Below are 20,955 nucleotides of genomic sequence, written 5' to 3' on the forward strand. Positions count from 1 at the left end.
GAGACAGATCTGAAAAGTATTCTGTCTGTTTTCCCTGTTGCACAGGTTGTTATCTGCCCAGGCTTAATGAAAAGTTGCTGAGCCCGGCTTGTCTCACAGGTGAATGACCTCGGATAGCTGCTGAGGGAAGTCTTTTGCTTCTGCCAAAGGAAGAGACCGTTCCATTCTTGGGAGACATTTTGATATATGTCTTCCCGCTGCTCCGAGTCAGCCAGGGGCAAAGGAAGTAAGTTCAGAGAGAAGAGAGAGCCATAGTTCAAGGAAAGAACACATAGGACTCAGGTTCAGTTGCCAGGATTTACAGCAAACAGGTTTCAGGAAGGAGGGGAGGCCCCCCAGCTCAGATGCCTTGGTGAAGAGACACTGCTATATTACTGAGTCAGTGTGGTGTAGTGGTTAAGAGCGGTAGACTCGTAATCTGGGGAACCAGGTTCGCGTTTCCGCTCCTCCACATGCAGCTGCTGGGTGACCTTGGGCTAGTCACACTTCTCTGAAGTCTCTCAGCCCCACTCACCTCACAGAGTGTTTGTTGTGGGGGAGGAAGGGAAAGGAGAATGTTAGCCGCTTTGAGACTCCTTCAGACATCCAAACTCTTCCTCCTCCTCCTCCTCCTCCTCCTCCCTCCTCCTCTCTCCTTCTTCTTCTTCTTCTTCTTCTTCTTCTTCTTCTTCTTCTTCTTCTTCTTCTTCTTCTTCTTCTAGACCAAACTTCCCTAGCCTGAAGCCCTCCATCCAACACGGAGGGGGGGTCCTCATTGCTTGCGCATGATGTCACATGTGTGATGTTACTGTTGGGATACTGCCAGGGAGACAAAGTCCATCATGCCCCAACGCCGATGCCGGACGTCAAAGACTCTTCCGCGGCATCGAAAAGTCTTACTTTTCTGCACATACCTTCACAGTCTCTTTCTCAGTCTTACTCTCCTGTAAGTGCCGTGAATCTGGGCCCATAACCTGTTGTTGGGATACTGCCAGGGGGACATGTGCCATGAAGCCCCCACGCCGTCTCCAGACGATCCATTGATCTCTCATAGAAACGCAGTATCAGTCAATTAGCGACAGGAGCCCCAGAAATAGCTTGCCACATTCCAGAGCTCGTGCACGCTCTGTCAGCAGATACGTACAGCAAAAGGTGCACTCAGGAGAGCATATTTACAAGTTTATTCAGCGTTGGTCAGAAAAAAGAAAAACATGACTGCCTGTGTTGATGTCTCAGGCACAGAGAGAAAATGAAAGCAGAAACAAACAGAAACTTCCTGTGAACAGGAAATACGCAGACTCTGTGACTCACAAAGCCTGCTCCCTTTTAAGGTGGAACGGAAATATCCTAACAGTTACATGTGTCAGGAGAAGGCTGTGAGGCCCTCAATATTTTTTTTGAGAGGGGGCTCAGTCCTGTCACCACATATTTGGGGGGTGGGTAGGCTGCGTTGTCCTCAGCTCCATAGAGTTGGTGCCTATGCCCCCTTCTGTTGCTGGACTACAACTCCCATCAAACCTGATCATTGGCCTTGCCGGCTGAGGCTGATGAGAGCTGGCGTGCAGCAGGCTAAGGAAGGCTAAGCTATGCAGATGAACAGCATGGCTTTGCAGAAGTCAGGTCCAGCCAGTGCAGTGCAGTTGTGATGGAGATGGAAACTTTGACCTTCCAGGTGCTGTTGGACTCCAACTTCCATTAACCTCAGTAAGCACAATTAGTCATTAGGGATTATGGGATAATCATAATCATAATAATTTATACCCCGCCCATCTGGCTGGGTTTCCCCAGCCACTCTGGGCGGCTTCCAACAAAAGATTAAAAAATACATTAAAACATCAGTCATTAAAAACTTCCAAGAGATCTGGACAAGATGTGGCAGGAATGCTATTCAACAGAACAGGGGCAGTCATATTAAGAACACTGCTCTGAGTTACTGCAGAGCGGGCTTCTGCAATATTTGGAACTTTGGCGAGAAACTCTTCCACAGACTGGAGCGATCCACTGGGTATACAGTGGTACCTCAGGTTAAGTACTTAATTCGTTCCGGAGGTCTGTTCTTAACCTGAAACTGTTCTTAACCTGAAGCACCACTTTAGCTAATGGGGCCTCCTGCTGCTGCTGCGCCGCCGGAGCACAATTTCTGTTCTTATCCTGAAGCAAATTTCTTAACCTGAAGCACTATTTCTGGGTTAGCGGAGTCTGTAACCTGAAGCGTATGTAACCTGAAGCATATGTAACCTGAGGTACCAATGTATTAAGGATAAGACAATCTATAGCTCCTGAATTGTATAGGGCCTTATATGTTAATGTCAACTCCTTGAACTTGGTGCAGTAGCAGATTGGCAGCTTGTGGAAACACCCTAAGCAGGGTGCTATATGCTGGGAGTAGTTTGCACCCAAAGGCAACCCACTAGCTGCAGCCTCTGGACCAGCCTCAAAGATAGCCCCACATACAGTTCATTACAGTAATTCAGCCATAGGACTACCCATGCACGGTCAAGCTATCCTGATCCAGGAATGGCCATAACTGTGTTGCCAACAGAAGTTTCATTTACATTCTTTGTTCAACAGAAACTGTCTTTCCTAAGCCAGCCATTTGGGAAATGGATGGCAAAACAGTGGCTTTCTTGGGTTTGTAAATCCACTGCCCCATTTGAGACACACACTGACCTGTGGCTGGTTTACTGCAGGTTCTTGAGTGCCTCTCCTGTAAACTAATCTACTCAACTTCAGCCCTCTCGCTTTGATTGAATTAAGCATTTAATCCGGTTATCCATGGGATCACCGAGAGAAGCATCACACTGCAGCTAAAGCAGGATACAGCTTTTTCAATACCTATGACTCAATGAGAAGTGAGAGCTGGACCATAAAGAAGGCTGATCGCTGAAGAATTGATGCTTTTGAATTATGGTGCTGGAGGAGACTCTTGAGAGTCCCATGGACTGCAAGAAGATCAAACGCATCCATTCTTAAGGAAATTAGCCCTGAGTGCTCACTGAAAGGACAGATCGTGAAGCTGAGGCTCCAGTACTTTGGCCACCTGATGAGAAGAGAAGACTCCCTGGAAAAGTCCCTGATGTTGGGAAAGATGGAAGGCACAAGGAGAAGGGGACGACAGAGGACGAGATGGTTGGACAGTGTTCTTGAAGCTACAAACATGAGTTTGACCAAACTGTGGGAGGCAGTGGAAGACAGGAGTGCCTGGCGTGCTCTGGTCCGTGGGGTCACAAAGAGTCGGACACGACTAAACGACTAAACAACAACAACAACAACATGTCTCAATAGCCATAATCCTCTTTTTGTTAGCCAGGATATCTCCACCAGAGATTGTGTGCTTCTAGTCACAGAGCTGGCTGACTCTGCTAATTATGCAGAATTCAGCCAATTATTATCTAATAATGCACAGCACCGAAGCAGTCCATGTCTTCTCAGCCCTGCCTGGCGATGCTGTGCCAATGAGCTACAGCATTTGAGATAAGATGCCTACGTCTACCTAGTTTGATCAAATAGGTCTTTGTCACTCATTACTTTTTTTAGAACAGGGGTAGAGTGGGGAGCCTGTGGCTGTCTCTACAATGTTGGACTGCAGCTGTGATCATCCCGCAGCACTGAGCATACTGGCTGGGGTCAATGGGAGTTGGAACGCAGGGATATCTGGAGGGCCACAGGTTCCCCAACCCTGTTTCTGAAGTTGCTTCATGGTAACACAGTAAATCTAAATTATGCAAATTTGCAAACATTTTCATACTTGCATAATTTATTCTGATTCAAGGGAGAGTTCATGAGTTTTGCAGAGCCTTGAAAGGCGTGTGCTCTTTCTACTTGAAATCGTGTTGAGCTCCACTGTGACTCTGGAGAATAGCAAAATAAAATAAAATAAAATAAAATTTCCCCCCACATTCAAAAGCATACCTTGTAGGGCACTAAGGGCTAGAAACTTGCATTTAAAAAAGACAAATAAACCCAAAGCCTTGGGCCCTGGCATAAGAAAAACTTTCATCCCCTGCCCACACTACAAATCTGCACAAATGCTAGTGAGCATATTGGTATTGAGCATGGTAGAGTGTAGATATTGAGTTTGGTATTCTCAGTAGCAGAGCACATTCTTTTCATTCCAAAGTACCTGGGCTCAACCTCTGACATTATAATAATATATAATATTAATAATAATTTATTATTTATACCCCGCCCATCTGGCTGAGTTTCCCCAGCCACTCTGGGTGGCTCCCAATCGAGTGTTAAAAACAATGCAGCATTAAATATTAAAAACTTCCCTAAACAGGACTGCCTTCAGATGTCAGGATAGCTGCTTATTTCCTTCACATCTGAAGGGAGGGCATTCCACAGGGCGGGTGCCACTACCAAGAAGGCCCTCTGTCTGGTTCCCTGTAACCTCACTTCTCGCAGTGAGGGAACTGCCAGAAGGCCCTTGGCACTGGATCTCAGTGTCCAGGCTGAACGATGGGGATGGAGACACTCCTTGTTCCCCTCTTCTGTCAAACATCATGCAGTGAGTTTCTTTAATTGTAGACAGTAGAGTGTGCATGCACATGAAAGCTCATACCAATAAGTAACTTAATTGGTCTCTAAGGTGCTACTGGAAGGAATTTTTTAATTTAATTTAATTTTGTTTTGTTTTGACTACGGCAGACCAACACGGCTACCTACTTGTAAATAGAAAGCTGTTTATCAATTTACCTGTCTCTACTGAGTGCTGGGCAGAGAGCAGAAACCATTGGGGCACAGCTAGATATAAGATAGAATCTGGGTGTGATGCGCAGAGAGATGGGGGAATCTCAGTTTTGGGTTCTCTCACTTTCTCTTTTCCCCAATCTTCAGTTATCCACATTTCCACATCAGTGCATGATTTATTTATTTTCACAGTGTTCATGCCAATGCACCAGAATTTTAGTGCAAATTTGTTTCGGAACAGAATCATAGATTTGGAAGGGACCAGAAGGGTCATCTAGTCCAGTGTTTCCCAACCTTGGGCCTCCAGCTGTTTTTGAACTACAATTCCCATCATCCCTGACTGGTCTTGCTAGCTAGGGATGGTGGGAGTTGTAGTCCAAAAACAGCTGGAGGCCCAAGGTTGGGAAACACTGATCTAGTCCAACCCTCTGCAATGCAGAAATCCTGTCCACAGCTATCCCTGGTTGGGCTTAAACCACCAATCTTCTGGTTAACAACCAGACACACTGACCCATCGCACCACCTGAAGGGGAAGAAATGTCTCAGGATATAAGTCAAATTCAGAACAACAGAAGAAAGGAAAGAGCACATACAACCTCTAGATATGGCCTCTCTGTGTATTTAAATGATGCAAATAGTTCCACCTGTTAAAATGTCAAAGCTGTTACTGGACATGCATAGTATCAGTATGGTTTTTCCAGTAGCAGCAAAAGGCTTTTTTTAGAGAGAGAGATGCATGTTTACCAGTCTCTCATATATAGAATAAGCAAACAAACCTCTTTCATAAAAGAGGACCTCTCCAACTTCTGTGTTGCTGACACTAGCACTACTCCTAGCAACAAACTATTCTGATCACTACAATACTTGTTTGCACCCAAAGAGGAGAAAACACGGCGTGTTGTTTATTAAGTGTTACTGTAATGAAAACACGTTGCATGGTTGGGTGAACTTCCATCAAACTTTGTTTAGTAGCAGAAAAGGCGAACTATTTCCTCAACCTTATGAATACCACCAGAGCCACTCCTTTCGTACAGAGACTAATCTGGAAGCAAAGCTCTAAGATGAATGATGTGTTATTAGTGTAAATCAGGTAAGTCCATCTTTAAAGGGAACTGAGTCTTAATTTCCCCCCCATCCCTAGATGTGGTTGAGTTGGGTGGGTGTTCCATATTGTGTGTCAGGAGGGTGTGCCTTGGCAAGGTGAAAAGGGACACAACGTCTCCTGAGACTGATGGATGCCAACTCAGTATAAGACAGCCTCCTATGTTTCTAAATAAAGCCAGGGCACGGGTATACCTCTAATGACTGTGTGGCCTGTGGAAGACATTTTGGCAGATGCCATGTAGGTGCACCTGTGCTGAAGACACTCTCTTCTAAATAGCAAAGCAGCCCTGTGCCTTTTTGTATATCATCTCCCAAAGCATTATACATTGGTACCTCGGGTTAAGTACTTAATTCGTTCCGGAGGTCTGTTCTTAACCTGAAACTGTTCTTAACCTGAAGCACCACTTTAGCTAATGGGGCCTCCTGCTGCTGCCGTGCCGCCGGAGCACGATTTCTGTTCTCATCCTGAAGCAAAGTTCTTAACCTGAAGCACTATTTCTGGGTTAGCGGAGTCTGTAACCTGAAGCGTATGTAACCTGAAGCGTATGTAACCCCAGGTACCACTGTACCAAGTCAGACTGTTGGTCCATCTAGCTCTCTATTACTGTGATGCTAGCTCAATAATTGTCCTGGCCAGGGGCAAAAAACAGCAACAAACCAAGCAGTTTCAAGTTCTTTCGGATCCCAATTAAATGGAGGGCAACAGACCATCAAGAAGCAGAAGGTGCCAACATAGACTTATAATACAAAGCAATGATAGGCAAAGATACAGTTATGAGGCAAAGCATCCCATTGAATCAGCTGCTGGAGATCCTGGTAGCAGCCAACAGTTCCCCACATAGAGTAGTTAGATGGTGCCAGGCGCTCTCGGAAAGCCCATGGCTGAGATCTCGTAAAGCTTCTGGAATTATATACAGTTCTGTGAGGCTTCATGCCAGCTCTCCTCCTTCCACTGTCCTGTGAGTCTGCAAAAGTTCATGCTGTCAGCTCTGAGGACGAGCCAAAGTTTGGCAATCTGCCAGTTCATGGCTAGTTCATTTTTATTTTTATACCGGTTTTCCTTGACTGACAGCCAGAGGACATAGTTAACCAAAATTCACAGTTTACAAACAGAAATTAACTAAGAAAGCAGGAGCGCCCCCTGCTGGCCATTCCCTGGAAATACAATTGTCCACACTGGCTGGCAGAGAGTCTCTCCCAGGCCTATTTGGAGATGCTGGGGACGGAACCTGAGAACAGATGCTCTAACACTGAGCTGCAACTTTCCCCCAAACAACCCAGACATTGCCTTCTACAATCTTTGCAGCCCTTGCTTCTCCCACTTGTTCCATTCAACACCCATGAGTCATACCAGCTCTCCATAGCAGATGAGCAAGTGTGGTAGATACCAGAAGCAGGGAGAGTACCAAGGAGCTATGGCTCCTTTAGAGTTTAATAATAATAATAATAATAATAATAATAATAATAATAATAATAATTTATACCCCGCCCATCTGGCTGGGTTTCCCCAGCCACTCTGGGCAGCTCCCAACAAAATATTAAAAACATAATACAGCAATAAACATTAAAAAATTTTCCTAAACAGGGCTGCCTTCAGATGTCGTTTAAAAGTAAGGTAGTTGCTTATTTCCTTGATATTTGATGGGAGAGCGTTCCACAGGGTCCACTACTGAGAAGGCCCTCTGCCTGGTTCCCTGTAGCCTCATTTCTTGCAGTGAGGGAACCGCCAGAAGGCCCTCAGTGCTGGACCTCAGTGAACTGATGGGGGTGGAGATGCTCCTTCAGGTATACAGGATCAGGGCCGTTTAGAGCAGGCATAGGCAAACTCGGCCCTCCAGATGTTTTTGGCCTACAACTCCCATGATCCCTAGCTAACAGGACCAGTGGTCAGGGATGATTGGAATTGTAGTCTCAAAACATCTGGAGGGCTGAGTTTGCCTATGCCTGGTTTAGGGCTTTAAAGGTCAGCACCAACACTTTGAATTGTGCTCGGGAATGTACTGAGAGCCAATGTAGGTTTCTCAGGACTGGTGTTATATGGTATCGGCCACTCCCAGTCACCAGTCTAGCTGCCACATTCTGGATTAATTGCAGTTTCCAAGTCACCTTCAAAGGTAGCCCCACACAGAGCGCACATAGCCAAGAGCTGTGTAATAGCCTGCTGATTACAACATCCAGCACGCTCTGGCATGCTCCAGCACATGGCTAGATCAATCAAGGCATGCGAAGTCTGTGTTGCATGATGCTCAAGACAGGTGGGTACCACACCCATAAACTAGGGATGGGTGTACTCTGCACCTCAAAGATGCTGGCAGAACATTCTTGAGCAATTAGAGAGACCTCTGTTCAATGCTCAGGCATGGAGTTCAGGAGGGTTGGACATACAATCTACTGTGAATCAGATAGTTTGCAATATCAGATATGTGTAAATAGTTCTCCAGTCAGCACAAGCCATTGGGCTCCAGAAAATCATACTAGTTTTCTGGTTTGCTGCTTAAGGAGTGGTGATGTCACTGACCTTTGCCTGTAGAATAAGGTGCCACTCCCAACTCTGTGATTTTCTGGCCTGTGAACATGGTGCTTTTATGAGGGTCACAGGCCCAAAGGACAGGCCCTTGCCCCAAGGTGGGTGCCGCTGAGAAGGAGCCAATCATAACAGAAGAAAAGGGAAAACAAATAAGAAGAGAGGCAAAACAAATAAAGTAATACAAGCAGATCTAGTGTATGTGCTCTTAGGTGTTGTCGTGAACAAATATGAAGGTGTGAACCAAATGTTTCACAGGAATCTGTTGAGGTAATGCATGTGAAGTACTCTGAAAGGATTCTTCACACTCTCTTGCTCTCTTGCACGCCGTTTTTTTTAAAGACAGATTTTGAAAAGCAGGTCGGCTTCTTTAGCTTAAACACAGAGTAAACGCACCACCTGCTGGTAAGTTTGAGCTATGAAAATCTGGAGCAAGTCAGCAACTTCGTAACATAGGGAGTTGGCTGAAGCAACCCCAGTTCCTGTTTTCCTTATCGTGAAGCCATGGCTATCTGAGTACTTTTAAGATGAGCATTTAGCACAACCACACAAACCATTGGTTGTGTGAGGGTGGCACGAAGGTTTGCAATCTGTGCTCATGAAACTGGAGACAGCTGATATATTTCCTGGCCAACCTTTTGTGCAGCAACACAACAAGCATACATTCAGCAGGTGCACCCCTTGGCTCAGCGCCCTGATCCGGCGCTGAATGCAAGTTTCACAAGGACACCAAGGCAACTCCAGTTGCCTCCTTCCAGAGGAAACCAAACCTGCATCTCTGGAACTGTTCACTATTCAGAGGAGTAGTGCAGAGTGTTACTTTGGGAAAGGAATAGGAGCTCTTCAATAGACCAGTTGATGCATGCATTCACCACTAGATAGAGCCAGAAGATGGCTATACAAAACTCATGAAACTCAGAATGTAACATCAATCAATCAGAAAGAGGATGAGGGGAGGGGAACAGAGTCCAGAAATATCTCAAGTCAGGGAGGCAAGAACAGCAAACTTTTTCCAATGTCCTTAAAAAAAAAAAAGAGCAAAATAACCTCACTTGAACTCAAGAAATTGCACATTGAAACAAACAGAGTACTTGTACGCCTCCTTCCTTCCATTTAACACTCCAGCTTAAATGGGAATTCTGTTTACTTTAATACCACTGAAAGGTCCATGCGCTGAGTCTCAGTCTTCTCCGGGAGCATCTAATAGGTGAAAATGCAATATGTGACAGCAAAGTGTGTTGCCATTCCAGGGCCAGGAAAATGCAAAGTGCAATGATGTCACATGATTACACTTACTCGAGATTGTGGGCAGAGAAACTGTTTTCAGCAGCCAGCTATGCATCTGTTGTAATATACAGTTCTGCCATGAAAACATTCACTACCTTCATCAAAACAATATCCTCAGCTGAACCCAGACAAGGTGGGTCATGTCAGTTTCAAACAATAGGATCAAATGTGGGGAGTGGCACTTCAGCTACCCCAGTGCAGCCCAGAAAACTGGGCTTTTTAACATTAAAAATGATGATCTAGTGACATAGGAAGTTGCCTGAGTCAGACCCATTGGTCCATATAGCTCAGTATCATACACAGTACTTGACCGGCAGCCGCTCTCCAATGTTTTCAGGCAGGGAGTCCTTTCCACACCTGCCTGGGTATGCCAGGGATTCAGGGCCAGCGCAGTCACTGTTCTCCAGGGTGGGAGTGGAGACAGAGAGAATAATAAAAATACAGTGGTACCTTGGGTTAAGTACTTAATTCATTCCGGAGGTCCATTCTTAACCTGAAACTGTTCTTAACCTGAAGCACCCCTTTAGCTAATGGGGCCTCCTGCTGCTGCCGCGCCGCCGGAGCACGATTTCTGTTCTCATCCTGAAGCAAAGTTCTTAACCTGAAGCACTATTTCTGGGTTAGCAGAGTCTGTAACCTGAAGCGTATGTAACCTGAAGCATATGTAACCAGAGGTACCACTGTATATTGGAAGATCTCTGAAAATTGTATTCTGAGACACCACCCCAATCTCTGAGCAGTGTGAGATTCCAGGGGTTCTGGGCACCTACCCTGGGTTCATGTTTCCTTTGAGAATGAGGCACAGTGGAGAATGTGGTGTCTTAGCAGGTTGAGATAGACTTGCTAAGATGTATAAGACTGAATCGGATAAGTGCTGGAGATGCAATGAGGTCGAGGGCATGTTCTTTCTTATGTGGTGGACTTGTAAAAGGGTAAAAGAGTATTGGGAAATGATTTATAATGAATTGAAAAAAATGTTTAAAAGCACCTCCCCCCCCCCAAAAAAAAACCCAGAGTCCTTTTTGTTGGGGATAATTCAGACGGAAATTCCCAGGCGTCAGATAAGGTTATTCATCTACACCACTATGGTGGCCCAGGTTTTATTAGCCCAAAAATGGAAAACAAGCGAGGTCCCAACCAAAGAAGAATGGCAATTTAAACCAGGGGTCAACAAGGTTTACCTCGCCCGGGCTGGTTTACTCCAGTGGAGATCCCTACGTGGGCTGGATTGCGCACATGCGCCCGCAATTTCTGGCATCTGCGCAGACACGATTTTCAGCGTCTGTGCATGCACAGATGTGATTTCCAGCGCCGTGGAAGCAAGTCCCCGTGCGCTGTGCTGGTTTAGCGCAGCGTGTGGGGACTCGCTGAGCAGGCGGCTTGGTTCATGGGTGGCTTGTGGGCCAGTTAAATGACCCCCATGGGCCGCTTGTGGCTCATAGGCCTTAGGTTGCTGACCCCTGACTTAAACTGTTGGAATATGCACAGCTTGAGGATCTAACTTACAGAATACGAGAACAAGAAGAACACTCATTTAAAGAAAATGTTTATTGAATATATAGGGGATATATGTACACTTGAAAACATTGGCAGCATTAAGATAAATTCAACAGTGTAAATAAGTTTTGATGGAAGTAACAATGGAATACTGAATGGTTTAGTTTATATAAAATATGCGGGGATTTATGTTGTGCAAAATGAACCATGGAAAGAGAAGAAGGGAAGTCACTGATATTTTAAGGTTGTCTAAATGAATACAGTGGTACCTCGGGTTAAGTACTTAATTCGTTCCGGAGGTCTGTTCTTAACCTGAAACTGTTCTTAACCTGAAGTACCACTTTAGCTAATGGGGCCTCCTGCTGCTGCCGTGCTGCTGGAGCACGATTTCTGTTCTCATCCTGAAACAAAGTTCTTAACCCGAGGTACTATTTCTGGGTTAGCGGAGTCTGTAACCTGAAGTGTATGTAACCTGAAGCGTACGTAACCCGAGGTACCACTGTATTGAAATTGTAAAACAGAAAATGTAATACAAATTATATATATAAAAGAGAGAGAATGTGGTGTCTTTATGGTTTCTTTACACAGATATACAACCTGATCCTACAATGGAGGGGTTCACAGCATCAACACCCCAAGAGGTTCTTGTTTCCCTCATAGCCACAGCCTTGGAGTCAAGCAGACATCAAACATCGTTCTGCCTCTCTTCTTCCAGTTTGTTGCTTTACGTTTCACCCACTTCACTGCCACCTCTGCCCTAAACTGGCTTTGTCTGTCGAGGGCCCACCCATTTGCCATCTTACAACAAGCCCCTTAATCACCCCATCACCTCACCAGGAAGCTAGCTTGGCTAATCCGAGAATTAGAAGGCTTGATTAGCTTTTAACACATGCTGGATCCAGGGAGTAGATGGGGTCTGGTGTACAGTTTAACAACCCCAAATGCACAACACAAGCAACAGTTAATTATAAGCAGCAACCGTTTGAGAGAGCTGCACACATAAACCCAACAACAGATTTTCATCTAAGCTACTACTGCTGAACATCGCACTGAGCTTTGGTTAGCAAAACTCAAAGATTTGCTTTGAGCCCTCCCAGTAAGAACCGATACAGAGTTGATACCCTGACACACACATTCATATCAGTAAATGCACTAGAACAAATATTTATAGACATCGAAAATGAAGATACATTCAATATGCAGTTAAACACAGAGGGGAAGCACATTCTTTGGGCGGTTATCCTGAAATTTCTCATTCAAAAAATTAATGAACAGAGACCATTTTCCTAAAATGCGTCATTTTGTGAGTTATACTGACCTCTTGGGTAACAGGTCAGTTTTGTTAGCTTTTTTAATAATTCATTCTGCATCCATTGATTTCCACTGTTGAGCAAGACACACTTTTAGTCCAACAGCCTGCAATGCAGGAATCTTTTGCCCTATGTGGGGCTCGAACCCACAACTCTAAGATCTCATGATCTTCCAACTGAGTCATGATTACAGCAAGCCTTCTGGGTGCAGAGCCAGAACATTCCCCCCAGAACACTGAAGCCCGTCCCCACCCTTCAGCTGGCATCACCCAGAGACACCAGTGGATTGACAAGTGGTTTGGACAGAAATGGATTTGTAGGCCAAGACTGGCTTGCAGACCAGAAGTTCCCCATCCCTGGTTATTGTCTCTTCTCTCCTGTTCTGGCCCTGTAAAGGCAGCAAGTGCACAACTGGCTTTAACTGAGGTCAAAAGCAAACTCTGTCTTCAGCCTACCTCTCTCAGGCTCTTAAAGGGCCAGCCCTTTGGCTTGACAGTGAGCACAGCTCCTAGACTCCACAGCCCCATGGCTGGTGCGCTCCATGCAGCACTGAACCTGTGAGATGCTGTGGAAGACACCTGGGAGGGTCCTGGCTGTGGCTCTACAGACCCAGTTGCTTTGGGAGGTTGTTCCATAGACTCCTGACTGACAGCCTCGCAGCCAGTGGCCTACCAGCCTCAAGCAGCAGGCCCAGAGCTCTGAACCTGGCCTGGCCCACCAGCTGGTAACACACACTGGGGCCTTGAGCCCTGCATCCCAATCACTGCTGGACTCCAGGATCACGACATCATCCCACTGCATTCCTGAACCCTAGTCCAATTACTGCTGATGAAATGGCAAGCTCATACTCTCCAACATTTCACTGTTGAAAATAGGGACGTCCCTCCCGTTGCTCGGTCCCTGCTCCTGCCAACCTAGCAGTTCGAAAGCACGTCAAAGTGCAAGTAGATAAGTAGGTACCACTCTGGCGGGAAGGTAAATGGCATTTCCGTGCGCTGCTCTGGTTCTCCAGAAGCGGCTTAGTCATGCTGGCCACATGACCCGGAAGCTGTACGCCGGCTCCCTTAGCCAGTAAAGTGAGATAAGGGCCGCAACTCCAGAGTTGGCCACGACTGGACCTAATGGTCGGGGTCCCTTTACCTTTACCTTTATTCCATAATGATGTTTTTACTATTTATACCCCACACATCTTCCTGAGTTGCCCCAGCCATTCTGGGCAGCTTCCAACACATACAAAAACATAATAAAACATTAAACATTTTTTAAAAAACCTTTCCCTATACAGTATTGCCTTCAGTCAGCTGGGGGGGGGGTCAGATAACTCCATACCCTCCAACACTTGCCCTTTGCTACTGGGAGGCCCGCATGCCATATTGAGTGTGCTTGCGGCTGACGCTGTGAACAGATCGCCTGCGATGAAAGTTCTCTTATCAAGAGAGATAACAATAATATTTAGTTCCAACAAAGCAGCCTTATTTAGATGGATTCCAAGGTCAACCCACACAGTTGCGAGTTTCCTGGTGCCTGGAGCCCATATTTTCTCCTACGTAATAGCTGGAATACCTCTGATCCTCCCCCACAGCAAACAGTTTGGGAGTGGAGTCCAGACCATAAACTACTGATGACATAAGGTTGCCGACAGCCAAGGGGGTCACATAAATCTCCCTGGCTGGAAAGTGGGAGAGGACTAAAAAGTTTCCACTGCTAAAGATTATTTAAAGCCCATTTGCTTTTCTCCTAGCAGACCTCTAGTCCTCAAATGTTTTTCCCTCCTACTTCTTGCAGTTGCCCTGAAGCTTACTCGAAGGCGATGCTGCCAGCTATCAGGAAAGAAACAAGCTGAATTAGATTAGCCTGAAGGCAACAGAATCCCAACAGAAGCCTAGAGATGCACTCGAAGTGAAAAAAAAGTGTAGGGCTGCCTGTCTATCAGAGACAGTGCCAGATGCTGGAGGACAATAGCTTTTATGTACTTGGTTGTGGGCTCTCAGTCATTATGCAGTTGGTCAGTGTAGAAGGCAGTGGCGGAGAAAGAGGGTGCAGTGAGGGTGGTGTGCCCTGGGTGTCATCCTGCCTGTGTGATTCCCAAGCCTCCCCTGACTCCTGAGATGTCAAAACGAAGCAGGAAGCCTGGGGGATGGGGGAGCTGCGCCGCTTTGCTGGTGTCATCCTTGAGGGGGGTGTCATCCCTTGGGGAGGGTGTGACATTCGGCACACTGCCTGCCCACGTGACTCCTGAGCCCCCCCCAACTCCTGAGATGTCAAAACACCCCATGCTCCATCCTTACCCTATGGGCGCCGCATGCCCACACCGTCCTGTCCCTATGGGCACCAAGCACCCCATCCCGATGGGCGCTGAGCACCCCGTCCTGTCCTTATGGGCGCCATGCGCCCTGCTCCTATGGGCGGTTCTCCCTGCCCCAGCCGCGCCACCCCAGGTGCCTGAGAGGCTTCCTCCGCCGTGGGTAGAAGGCAGGATGCTGAACCCTCAGTGTGGTCCATCAGGGTAATTGTGAGAATGCCTGATTATCATTTTCCAAAGCAACTACTCTATTCTGAATTTAAAAAGCGTAATGCTAGGGGTCAACAAAAGAGGTTTAAAGACTCTCTCAAGACAAGTCTTTAAAAAGTGTAGTATAAACACAGACAACTGGGAAACACTGGCCTGCGAGCGCTCCAGTTGGAGAACAGCCTTTACCAAAGGTGTCATGGGCTTTGAAGATGCTCAAACTCAGGACAAAGGGGAGAAACGCGCTAAGAGGAAGGCATGTTTGGCTTCCTTTTAGCACGTTTCTTAGCACCATGATTAACTCCTGCCCGGAAACCTATGTCCCCACTGTGGAAGGATGTGTGGATCCAGAATTGGCCTCCACAATCACTTATGGACTCACTGTGAAAACCATGTTTATGGAAGACAATCTTACTCGGCTACGAGTGATCGCCAAAGAAGAAGTTTCCTATGTCATATGAATAGAAGCTGTGTATAATTTTGGATATTGGACTGCTTCCTCTTTCTAAGTGAGTGGAATAGAGACACCCTCACTATGGACTTGGGCATGTGTCCAATTAAAAAATGTTTGATAAATGGACCGATCAAGTATTTGTAGTTCCCCTATTGTGATAGCCCTGTGTGGGTGTTCTAGCTCGTCTTGATGAACACAGAAACAAAAAGTGGAATCTCACTGAACAGGGCTGCCCCCTATCTCTTATTAGAATTTATATCCCCCCCATCCTTCCCAGGGAGCCCATGGCAGCAAACAGATACACAATTGAAAAGCAAAAGCAAAACAAAATCTAAAGGTAGTTACAGTTAAAAAACATTCTCCTACCCAATGATTGCCAGGAACAGTAATGCCAAATGCTTGGGTAAACAGGAATGCTTTCAGATTCCTCCTGAAAATTGAGGATGATACTGACAGGTGCACCTCACTAAGGAGGACACACAACCAGGGGACCATCACTGAAAAGGCCCTGCCATGGGTTAGTGCCAGCCAGGCAAATCCCAGTGGCAGCTCCACCAGCTAGGCCTTCCCTCAACATATTGGAAACATCTAATGTCTTTGCAGTTGCGGTATGTTTCTAGTATGGATGATGGCTAGCTCAAAGGCATAGCATATTTTGGACTCAGATCACTGCTGTGGTCCAGGCCCAGTGAAACCTTTGTAGAGTTAAAGCTCAGTAACCTACTGATCATCATCAATTAGTCCTCAGTTTTTTTGGCAGACAATAAAAACATCTAACCCCCCCCCCCCTCCTCGCCATGGCACACACTCAGCACCATTAAAAGGCTATGCACTCCAATTTTTGCAGCTTGTAACTAACTGCTAATAAACCATAACCACTTAGTGAAATTTATGGCACTTTCTTGGCAAGCAGCAGAAGTGATGTACATTGGAGGTCATGTACTTAATGCCAGCAGTGCTGGGTGGAGGAACCACATTATACTTCTTGTTGTATTCACTTGGCATTGGGCAGATTTATGAGCCCCAGAAAGACTGACATTACATGAAAGCAGACAGTAACTGTCAAATATTGTCAGTAATAGTCATAAATATATTTAAAGACATTAAAAGAAAAAAGCCTCTTGTTGTCTTTCCAAAACTCCTACGGAATATATTCATCTATGGAAAGAGTCCTATATTTTAATTCTTTCTTTCTTTCTTTCTTTCTTTCTTTCTTTCTTTCTTTCTTTCTTTCTTTCTTCTCAGTGAATAGATAGCTGGAGTGGTATTCAGTATCTTGTTGGGGGCTAAGCTACAGTTCAGCAGCTGTGAAAGGGGAGCAATAGTGACTCACTCACCTCAACTTTTGCCAATAAACAGCACTACATTAAAATTTCACAGCTAAATTGTTGCATGATACGTTTTCTTCTAGGCTGGATCTTAAGAATCTTGCTGAGTTGTATACCCTCCTAAACCAGGATGCTGATCCTGGGGAATTTTCTTCCTCCAAATTCAGCTGGGTAGCAGTGATTTATGATTGCAGATACACACACACAACCCAAAGTAGTAAACAGATGTGACCTAACCCCTTTAAACTTCAGTAGCTTGTAAGCAGGCTCCTATTTTTAAACCAGTAAAGAAAGCACAAGTTGAGTCTAAATGAAACATTTGCAACGTATTCAATTACACTGTAAGCGGAGGTGGGGACAGTTTGAAAGCCTCTTTAAAAAATAAGCAAACAGATGAGGAAATTGTCATTCCAGAAAGAGGGAGGGAATATTGTCTTAACAAACAATAAAGAATGACTTTACATACACATAAATATGTTTCTTTTAAAAAAGAATTACTGGCCATGTCACAACATATAGAAATTATAATAGATGCTCCCCTAGGCTTTGACAGCTGAGATGCATATTTTCAGGACTCACCTGGCATTTTGTGATTGCATTGTAAGTGTTTGAAACTGTTTTTAGTATCATATTTTAAGTTGCTGAAACTCACTCTGTGACCTTAGGATGAAGGACAGGTAATAAATTAAAAAAAGTATTAACAGCACCAATGTTTATTAATTTGTGAATTGTTTTTCATATATAAGTCCCAAGAGATGTCTGTCCGAAGATGTACAGACATATCATTAAGAAAAGTACAAAAACAACAAAGTATAGATTGAACAACAACACAAAATGAAACCTAAGGCAGAGAGACCTTTTCATCTACTTGTCAAAACAAAAATGTCTTCAGGTTTTCTTTGGGAAGTACAGGAGATGGGGACCTTTCACATCTTGACAGGAATACTTTTCTACACAACAGGGGAGCCACACTGAAAACCTTGCTCTGAGGTACTGTGAGGCAGGCTTCCGATATTGTGTGAATCTTACAAAGAAAATTTCCTGCAGAATGCAGTGACCTCCTAGATATATAAAGGATAATTCAGTTTCTCAAGGAACCATCTTGGGGCAATTTGGAGAAAGGCCTTTTCCATGGTGGTACCTAGTTTGTGGAAAAGTCTCGCTGCTGAGATAGGACAGGTCCTTAACTTAATTGTCATGAACTGGCAGGACAACGGGGAGGATGAACAGGTTCCTGGTGAGGGGGGAAGCTGGGACTCAGACACACCATGGCAAGCAGGAGATGAGGAAGGAAGTTCTCACAGGGGGATGGAGGATGGTGAGGGGATGGGGTGGGGGTCAGTGCACAGGTACCAGAGTAGCAGGACTCATCACCAGAGCCAGAGGAGCCCCAGTCTCCACAAAACAGCAGGCTCTAAGGCAGTCTTTCTCAACCTGTGGGTCCCCAGATGTTTTGGGACTACATCTCCCATCACCCCTAGCTAGCAAGGCCAGAGCTCAGGGATGATGGGAGTTGTAGTCCAACAGCATCTGGGGACTCATAGGTTGAGAACCACTGCTCTAAGGTATTTGGGCACTTTAGGAGGCTGAGGCAGGCAAGGGCCCACAGCCCAGCTCTCTAGCTGGCCAGGTGGGGCTCGCTAGCTCTGGGAGGAGGTGTGTGATTCCTCAGCTGGAGTAGGCTTGAAACAGGTGAAGGTCACATGTCTCATCAAACCCAGATGCTGCAATCAGCATGCAAAGTAAATAGTGGTACCTCGGGTTACGAACCTAATTCGTTCCAGAGCTCCGTTCTTAACCTGAAACCGTTATTAACCTGAGGCGAGCTTTCACTAATGGGGCTTCCCGATGCCGCTTCACTGCCGGCACATGATTTCCGTTCTCATCCTGGGGCAAAATTCTCAACCCGAGGTACTACTTCCAGGTTAGTGGAGTTTGTAACCCAAAGCGTTTGTGACCCGAGGTACCACTGTAAAAGGGAAGCAGAGCTGCGATTGTACAACTACCATGTTGATGGACCTTGACTTGGATGTTCCTGGACCTCTATAGCAGTGTTCCCCAACCTTGGGCCTCCAGCTGTTTTTGGACTACAATTCCCATCATCCTTGACCACTGGTCTTGCTAGCAAGGGATGATGGGAGTTGTAGTCCAAAAACAGCTGGAGGCCCAAGGTTGGGGAACACTGCTCTATAGGACTGTGCTTCAGGTGTGACTCTTGACTCTATCCTGATTGCTGGACCTCAAACTTGGACTGCATTTCCTAATCTTTGGACTTCGTGTGGACTGACCCTCAGATTTTGAACTTGGCATATTGCCTTGTTGCCAGGTAGGCCAGGGGTTCAGGACATTAATGTGCTTTTGGTGTCTATTAAAAAACTATCTATTCACTCAGGCACTTTTTGAAGACTCCCTGGAAAATACCCTGATGCTGGGAAAGATTGAGGGAACTAGGAGAAGGGGACGACAGAGGACGAGATGGTTGGACAGTGTTCTCAAAGCTACTAACATAAGTTTGACCAAACTGTGGGAGGCAGTGGAAGACAGGAGTGCCTGGTGTGCTCTGGTCCATGGGGTCCCAAAGAGTTGGATATGGCTAAACGACTAAACACCACCACACCTTCTTGTAACAATTTTTCTACTTACTGTAATTAGGCAGTGCATTTTATTTTCCTGTAGTTTTATTGCATGGTTTTTGTTAAGGCCATTCACAGCCTATATTGCTGATAGGGGATACATTTGTATCAGGCCCCAAGATGGCATGGGCCCTGGACCCTAAGCTTTCATTTTAAGAAAAGTAAGTCAATTGGACATCTGTAAAGAAAGTTAAAAAGGAAAATGTGGAGACATTCTAAGGCTTATTAGAGGCAGATGCAGAGAAGGGGCTGTTGCTAAAGGTGCTTGCAATCACTTAATTACCGTTGCTAAGCAATCACAGGAAGAAATGTTGGAAACCCCACCTGGGATGTGGAAGGGGGATTTCTAGAGCAATGGGGGAGAATCTTGCAGTGATTATTGCTAGCATGACACTAGACGCAGAAGGAGAACCTGACTGTGAACTGGGGTATGTTTGTTTAAACTCTTTCCTCCAAGTCCACATTCTTTTATGTACTCCCCAGGTGTGGTGTCTGTATAATATAAACCACAATTGGCTGGCTTGGGTATGTTTTACTTGGAAGTAACTCCTTGGAGATAAATGAGGCTTCCTTCCTATTGGGCGAAAAAATGTGATATTGCAAAACCTACCACTACATATTTTCCTTATCCCCCCCACAGCTGCCATCATCACTAGGCTGTTATTTATCAATATACAGCAATTATTTTAAAAAATGCAAAATGAATTGGCACATAGCTTGTTATGGCTTGGAAGAAAAGGACTTTAAAATTGTGTCAGCTTTCAGACTTGGAAGATTTATAAAGAAGGAGAGGCCCAGAGACTGTTTGATAACATTGAGATCAAAGGAGGAAAGGGATAAGATTTTGGGACTACACTTTGTAAAATCACTGGAGGTGTTGGATAGAAGAATTGAAATTTATAAAGATATCCCAAGACTACTGCTTGATCTTAGAGCCGCCTATTCTGAACTTGTTAAACTACTAAGGAGCAACGCAATTCCATTCAGGTGGGAATTTCCCCAAGGATTATCTTTTACCTTTAGAGGGAGAAAGGTCAAAGTGAGAACACTTGAAGAGAGAGACAAATTTCTGTCTACATACGGAGAGGACCTTCAAAAAAGAATTGAACTACCTTCTGGGCCTGAGGCAACGCCAGTACCAACATCAGCATCTGTGGAACCTGAAGACCCTGAGAAGATACCACCCCTTGAAAAATAACCAGATAGTTCAGGATGTCTCTGCAACTGTTAAGCTGGAATATTAATGGTTGTAACATTCCGGAAAAAAGGAAGAAAATATTTCATATATTAAAAAAAGAACAATTGGACATTATTTGTTTACAAGAAACACATGTGACGAGGCTCCACAGAAAAGTGTTAATAAATAAAAGATTGGGTCAGGAATTTGTATCTTCGGACAAAGTTAAGAAGAGAGGCGTGGTGATATATGCAAAAGAGAGCCTGTCACCTAAATTCCTGTTTAAAGATGAACATGGAAGAATTTTGGCTATTGAGATACAATATCAAGGAGAGAAACTGCTGATATTAGGAATTTATGCACCTAATGAAGGGAAATCGGAATTTTACAAGAAGCTGCAGGAGACAATGCTGGACTATCTAGACTACAACAACATCATAATGATGGGAGATATGAATGGG

The 20,955-nt window shown here is 45.2% G+C and overlaps 1 long non-coding RNA gene across 1 annotated transcript in view; it reads left to right on the forward strand.

Annotated features, from left to right (window-relative positions):
• Positions 1-1,988: 1,988 nt before the first annotated feature.
• The window catches only part of LOC308480254, a 113,381-nt gene continuing 94,414 nt past the window's right edge, over positions 1,989-20,955 (forward strand). The window contains exon 1 of the long non-coding RNA XR_013987955.1: positions 1,989-2,222. This is a non-coding gene — a long non-coding RNA (uncharacterized lncRNA). The remainder of the gene's footprint in view (positions 2,223-20,955) is intronic.

The sequence above is a fragment of the Podarcis pityusensis genome (genome assembly GCF_964106645.2).
Source record: "Podarcis pityusensis genome assembly, chromosome: 6".
Lineage (NCBI taxonomy): Eukaryota > Metazoa > Chordata > Lepidosauria > Squamata > Lacertidae > Podarcis > Podarcis pityusensis.